General features: G+C 48.4%; 1 long non-coding RNA gene across 1 annotated transcript; it reads left to right on the forward strand.

Annotated features, from left to right (window-relative positions):
• The first annotated feature begins 4,783 nt into the window (after nucleotides 1-4,783).
• LOC136310539 (uncharacterized) lies at nucleotides 4,784-6,660 on the forward strand. The gene is made up of 2 exons (XR_010726583.1): nucleotides 4,784-5,895; nucleotides 6,183-6,660. It is a non-coding gene; the product is annotated as an uncharacterized lncRNA (long non-coding RNA).
• Nucleotides 6,661-7,164: the final 504 nt, after the last annotated feature.

Below are 7,164 nucleotides of genomic sequence, written 5' to 3' on the forward strand. Positions count from 1 at the left end.
AAATGGGGAATATTACAGCCTACTTCAGTCTACTGTCTGCAGTTTGTAACTGGCCTGGTAGAGAGATGTCCAGTGAGTGTTAACCCTTTCCCTCCCTCTTTCCTTCTGCTCCCTATCTTAAACAGGAAGAACGGCACACACGTTTCCTAATGTCAGTAGGATTCCAGTAAGTTTGAAAGTTCCTGTTCTCTTCTAGATCCTCTCTTAGGTGCTGAAGGGAAGTCCTATTCAGAGGCAGTTACTGTCATGTGCCACTTGACAGTGAGGATATGTCCTGAGAAAGGGCGTCTTTAGGTGAGTCTATTGTGCAAACATCACGGTGCAGTCCCAACTAGACGGTCCAGCCTGCTGCACGCCAGGGCTGTACGGTGTAGCCTGCTGCTCCGAGGCCACAGTCTGTACAGCATGTTCCTGCATAAGACAAACGAGATTGAGCACAAGAGGAAATGGTGCAATCGAGATACATAGTAAACATGAGATACAGGAGGCTGCTGCTGGCATAACATGGCATACTGTTTTACAGCAAACTTTGTTTTCACTTATTTATTATTTGAGAGTGACAGAAGCATCGATCTCTTTCTGCTCGTGCCCTGACCAGGGATCGAACCCTCACCCTTTGAGTATCGGGACGATGGTCTAACAAACTGAGCTATCCGGCCAGGGCTCAAACTTTATTTTCTAAGTGGAAAGAGTATACTCTAAAGCACTGTCATTTATTACTGTTGCCAGGTGTTACGTACTGTACATAATTCTATGCACTACATTCTGTACACCTGGCAAAGCAGATTTGTTCATATGAGCATCACCACTAACAGGTACATAAGTGCAGTGTTATGACGCTTACAGGGTCACTCAGGTTTCTCAACTCCGTTGTCATCTTACAGCCCACCGTCGTATATGTGGTCTGTTCTTGGCTGGGAAATGTCGTTACGCGGCACATGACCGTATTGAGCTGTGGCTCTTGAGTCTGGTTCAGAAACTAGCGGCATCAGCATCTCCTGGGAGGGAGCTTACTGGAAATGCAGGTTCTTAGGCCCCACCTCTGATGAGTTAAATCAGAAGCTCTAGGCGTGAGGCCAGCCATCTGTGTTTCACGAAGCCCTCCAGTCGACGTGGCTGCATCCTCAGTTTGGGAACTGCTGGTCTATGTTTAAAAGCACGGGCTCTGCAGCCAGATTACCTGGTTCCTACCTAAAATCCAACGGATACCCTCCAAAGGTCTTCTATAACAGGCTGAAGAAAAATCTATAGACCTTTTACTGGAACTTGAAACCCCCACCAGGTTGTGTCCCTGGCTCATTTTTCCAACTGATCTCCTGCCGACACTCCCCCCTCCCATGCATCCCTCTCCAGCACAGCACATGGCCCTTCTATTGTGCCTTGAACGCACCAAACCTGTGGCAGCCTCAAAATTCTATAGTTAATATTTTCTTTGCCTGGAATACACCTCCTCATTCTGCATCCTTCCTTTTCCCAGGTCTCTGCTGAAATGTCCCCTCCTCAGAAATCAGAAATGCCTTTTCTAACCGTCCTAGCTGAAATACGCCTCCCCAACCCCGTCACTGTCAGCTGTTTTCACTTTATTTTTCCTTTCACTATGCTTTAAGGACTGACTAGATGTGTTCAGAACAAATTCTCTTGAGGGTTTTTTGTTTTGTTTTAATCTGAGAATGTCTTTTTTTCTACCTTTCATTCCCAAAGGATAGTTTTGCTGGGTATATGATTTGAAATTGGCATGTCTTTCCATTCAGTACTTGAAAAATGGTGTGTCTTTACCAAATTTGGAAGTTTTAGCTATTCTGCAAAAACTCAGCTCCATTTGCTTTCTTCTGGCCTTGTAAGCCTTTGATGACATGTGGGATCTTTTGTTATAGTCCCACAGGTCCCTGAGGCTTTTTGTTCAGATTGAGTGTATTCTCTTATTCTTCCCTTAAGTTCACTGATTCAACCCTGTCATCTCCATCTACTCTTTCGCCCACCCAGTGAGGTTTGTGTTCGCTTTTAATTTCTGTAAACCTACTTTTTAGTGCTATAATTTACATTTGGTGTTTTTTTTGTAACACCTTCCACTTTCTGCTGGTTTTTCCGTATTTTTGGTTTTTCAAGAAAATTTGTTATTGATTGTTGAGAACGTTTTATGATGGCTGCTTTCAATCCTTTCTGGGTCTTTCTAACATTTGATTTATCTTGCTGTTGGCATCTTTTCTCATTCAGCTGTTCTCTGGTTCTCAGCCTTGCTAAGGGGTCCCCACGATAAGTCTAGTACCTGCATGTCCCTGTACATAGCTATGTTCTGACTACATCCCCTGTGCAGTACTTTATATCCCTGTGACTATTTTTATAACTGGCCATTTGTACCTCTTAATCCCTTCCATCTTTTTCATCCATCCCTGTCCCGTCTGGCGACCATCAGTTTGTTCTCTGTATCTGAGTCTGTTTTATTTTGTTTTTTAGATTCCACATATAAGTGAAATCACATGGTATTTCTCTTTCTCTGTCTGACTTATTTCATTTAGCGTAACACCCCTAGGTCCATCCACGTTGTTGTTGCAAATGGCAAGTTTCATTTTTTTATGAAAAACTTTCCATCTTGTATCTTCCATTTGCTAGATAACACCCAAATCATGAATTATTTAATAAAGCCAATGAAGTCTTCACATTTACTCAGTTATATTTTGTTCATTAACATCTTTTGTAAAGTGTGAAAATCTATTGTCAAGGAGCAAGCATACCCTTGTGTCCTAGTACCTGGCTCCATAGGACAGTACAAAGTCTAGCCAGTCTCTATAATTGAACTTCTAAGTGTGAGAGGATTTTAGCCTCCCCGCATCTCTGTTTTTCTTTTCTTTTAAAATTAGAATATGAAACTTGCTTTTGATTAGCAAATTTTGAAAATTAGAGCGAGATAAGACCTGAAAGGGTGAAGACTTAGAATTAAGTAATTCAAAATAGTATTTCTGGCCCTGGCCGGTTGGCTCAGCGGTAGAGAGTCTGCCTGGCGTGCAAGAGTCCCGGGTTCGATTCCCGGCCAGGGCACACAGGAGAGGCACCCATTTGCTTCTCCACCCCTCCCCCTCTCCTTCCTCTCTGTATCTCTTTTCCCTTCCCGCAGCCAAGGCTCCATTGGAGCAAAGATGGCCCGGGTGCTGAGGATGGCTCTGTGGCCTCTGCCTCAGGCGCTAGAATGGCTCTGGACGCAACAAAGCGATGCCCCAGAGGGGCAGAGCATCACCCCCTGGTGGGCATGCCGGGTGGATCCCAGTCGGGCGCATGCGGGAGTCTGTCTGACTGCCTCCCCATTTCCAGCTTTGGAAAAATGAAAAAAAAAATAGTATTTCTATTTCATGGGCACTAAAATCTAAGTACAGCTGGAACAAAATTTGGAACTCTGAGAAAGAGGGCTGGTGTGCAGGGAGTTGATGTCACACAGCCCGTGGCAGAGAAGTTGGGGCTGGACAGTGGCTGTGCTTCCAAAGTGAGCTTTTCAACCTTGTACCTTAATTCCTCCCAACAAAGATGAATAGATCCCTCTTTCCCAAATAACATATTTTTTAAAAAGATTTTATTTATTCATTTTAGAGAGAGGGGAGGGGGAGAGAGAGAGAGAGAGAGAAAGGTGGGGGGGGCAGGAAGCATCAACCTGTAGTTGCTCCTTGTATGTACCTTAACCAGGCAGGCCTGGGGCTTTGAACCAGTGACCTCAGTGTTCCAGGTCGACACTCCGTCCACTGCACCACCACACGCGTCAGGCCCAAGTGACAGATTTGACCGACTACCCTGTGTAAGGTCGGTGGATAGAGGGATAGTCATGTGGAGAACTCAGACCCGCCCACTTTGGCTAGGACCGCCCACAATCAAGCCCGCCAAAGGAAGCTTCCCAGGAACCATTTGGAAAGAAGCAATCGTCTGCCAGCCAGTGAAATTTCACCACGTCATAGTAGCTCCACTTCCCTAGAGGAACCCTTTAAATATCCCACGCGGTTTAATCCATGCAACTTCCCTAGCCTCCATCTTTCTTTCCTCGGGGCCAGGGAACCTTGCCGGACGGGATGTGCGCTCTGTACTCAATAAAGCCGTTTATTATTCCACACTTTGCGGCTCTGGCCCCCTTCCTTCCTTCTCAGCGGGGAAAAATAACTTACATTTTGGTGCCGAAACCCGGGAAAGAGTTAGAAGTCTGCAAGGACCACTCCTTTCTCCTCCCCTCTGAGAAAGAACCAGGAGAAAGTACCAGGATCTCCGACTTCCACCCACTTAGGCGCACAGTGCGGTAAGTCCCCTGCCTCCAGCTTTCCTCTCAGTTCTTTCTCCGAGACTCCCTGTCCAAAACCGTAGCTACGTCAGGGAACTCTTTTCTGTCCGAGTGAGCGTGTGCTTGGGGAGGTCTCCCCAAGCACATCCACTTTCTTTTTTTTTTTTTGTATTTTTCTGAAGCTGGAAACAGGGAGAGACAGTCAGACAGACTCCCGCATGCGCCCGACCGGGATCCACCTGGCACGCCCACCAGGGGCGATGTTCTGCCCACCAGGGGGCGATGCTCTGCCCCTCCATGGCGTCTCTCTGCCGCGACCAGAGCCACTCTAGCGCCTGGGGCAGAGGCCAAGGAGCCATCCCCAGCGCCCGGGCCATCTTTGCTCCAATGGAACCTCAGCTGCGGGAGGGGAAGAAAGAGAGAGGAAGGGGGGGGGCAGAGAAGCAAATGGGCGCTTCTCCTATGTGCCCCGGCTGGGAATCGAACCCGGGTCCCCCGTACGCCAGGCCGACGCTTTACTGCCGAGCCAACCGGCCAGGGCCCCAAGCACATCCACTTTCATCCGTGGCTGGACCTTGAGTTTTTAGGACGCTAATGCTCAGGTCTGACCACTCTGAGAACTGAGGGCAGCTGTGAGCACACAGGAATCTCCCTCCCTAAGGAAGAAGAAACTGTTCTTCTCCGCTGTGGCCAGGCCACAGAACCCACTCAATTAGCCTCCTGAAGGGACTTTCGGTGTTAACACCCTCACCAATTTAACTATTGCCAAAAAATCTGGGAACTGATTGGAGATCTCTTACATACACGGTTCCTAATTATTCGCGCACCTGTCCTTAATCTCTGTGCTGCCTATTCCAAGGCACGGCCCTTTTTCTGGCCAGAGAAACGTTACCTAAAACCTCTACTCCTAATCTTTCCTTCTCCACGGACTCCAAACTCTCTCTCCCCTCCCTTCGCAAAAACCTGTTTCTTATTCGCCATCTACTACCTTCTCTTTCTCCTCCCCTGCTGGCCAGGGGCCCCTCCCTTCACTGTGTTCTCTAGTCCCGCCTCCGTCAGGCCTTTCTCAGCCTGGCATTGGCTCTTACACCGGTTTTCAGGACATCCAACCCCAATTTTCTTACAGGAAGTTCCTGCCCTGTCCTGCCTTTGGCTCCAGCGTTTTTCCTGCGGGATCTGGGTGCTGGGCTCTGCATGAGCCCTCCTCCTCTTATTCCCAAACCCCCAAGCCCCTATCTGGAACCTGTGAACACGGCATTTAAAGTTTTTAATGGTCCCAACTAGTAGAAACAGGCCTGTTCCGCCAGGCCCCCATGCAGCAGAAGGTAACTCTCCAAACCTTGGCTCTTGTGGCAACCCTGAGACCAGCAGAGCCACCAGCATCTTGCTTTAAGTGTGGCAGGCAGGACCACTGGTCCCGGCAGGGCCCCTGCCGGTGGCTGCCCACTGAGCCCTGCCCTGACTGCAAGCAGCCCAGTCACTGGCGGAGTGATTGCCCCTTTGGGCAACAGGTTTTTTCCTCAGCACCTCTATGTGGAGGACAAGCCGCCCAAATGGAAGGCCAATCCAACCAGGTGGGTGCATCGCTCGAACTCCTAGGACACAGCCTGGACTTGGAGAACCCAGGGTTTTGCAACAATTTGGTAAGTCAGTCCATCTCATTTCTTGTGAACATGGGGGCTGCCTTCTCTGTTTTACCTTCATACTCTGGACCTCTAGTTCCCTCACAGGTTTCAGTTATGGGAATGAATGGGAACCTCTTCCTTTCCCCTTTTTACGCCACTCCTGACATGCAGTTCTGCCTCAAGCTTGCCTCCTTATAGGACCACTGGCAGTCGGAACCACTGGACTTCATCCATCTCCAGCTCACCAAAAGGCTGGACCCTGCAAATTCCCCTATTACTCCTCTCTTTTTTTTAAATCCTTACAGGACCGCATCCACAAAGTTTCTCCAGTCACAGCCAAACAGATGTTCCTCCTGACACCCCTCAAAGCCACCACCTTCCAATCTTCCCCTCCCCACAACACCCCTATTCAGCAGGAAGTAGCCAGACGAAAAAACAGCGCCCTTTTTCTATTTAACACAAAAGGTCAGAATGTAAGGTTGGTGGATAGAGGGATAGTCATGTGGAGAACTCAGACCCGCCCACTTTGGCTAGGACTGCCCACAATCAAGCCCGCCAAAGGAAGCTTCCCAGGAACCATTTGGAAAGAAGCGATCGTCTGCCAGCCAGTGAAATTTCACCTCGTCATAGTAGCTCCACTTCCCTAGAGGGACCCTTTAAATATCTCCCACGCGGTTTAATCCATGCAACTTCTCTAGCCTCCATCTTTCTTTCCTCGGGGCCAGGGAACCTTGCCGGCCAGATGTACGCTCTGTACTCAATAAAGCCGTTTATTATTCCACACTTTGCGGCTCTGGCCCCCTTCCTTCCTTCTTGGTGGGGAAAAATACCTTACACCAGGGGTCTCCAAACTACAGCCCGCGGGCCACATGCGGCCCCCTGAGGCCATTTATCCAGCCCCCACCGCACTTCCGGAAGGGGCACCTCTTTCATTGGTGGTCAGTGAGAGGAGCATAGTTCCCATTGAAATACTGGTCAGTTTGTTGGTTTAAATTTACTTGTTCTTTATTTTAAATGTTATATTTGTTCCCGTTTTGTTTTTTTACTTTAAAATAAGATATGTGCAGTGTGCATAGGGATTTGTTCAGTTTTTTTTATAGTCCGGCCCTCCAATGGTCTGAGGGACAGTGAACTGGCCCCCTGTGTAAAAAGTTTGGGGACCCCTGCCTTACACCCTGTTCCCTGAAATTTCAACACACTTTTTTATAGTTGGCCCTCCTCCAGATCTGGGTGGTTTACCTGTAGTGAGTATGCTTACCCGTCCATATGGTTTATTCTTCCCTGGCT

The sequence above is a fragment of the Saccopteryx bilineata genome, chromosome 7 (assembly GCF_036850765.1).
Source record: "Saccopteryx bilineata isolate mSacBil1 chromosome 7, mSacBil1_pri_phased_curated, whole genome shotgun sequence".
Lineage (NCBI taxonomy): Eukaryota > Metazoa > Chordata > Mammalia > Chiroptera > Emballonuridae > Saccopteryx > Saccopteryx bilineata.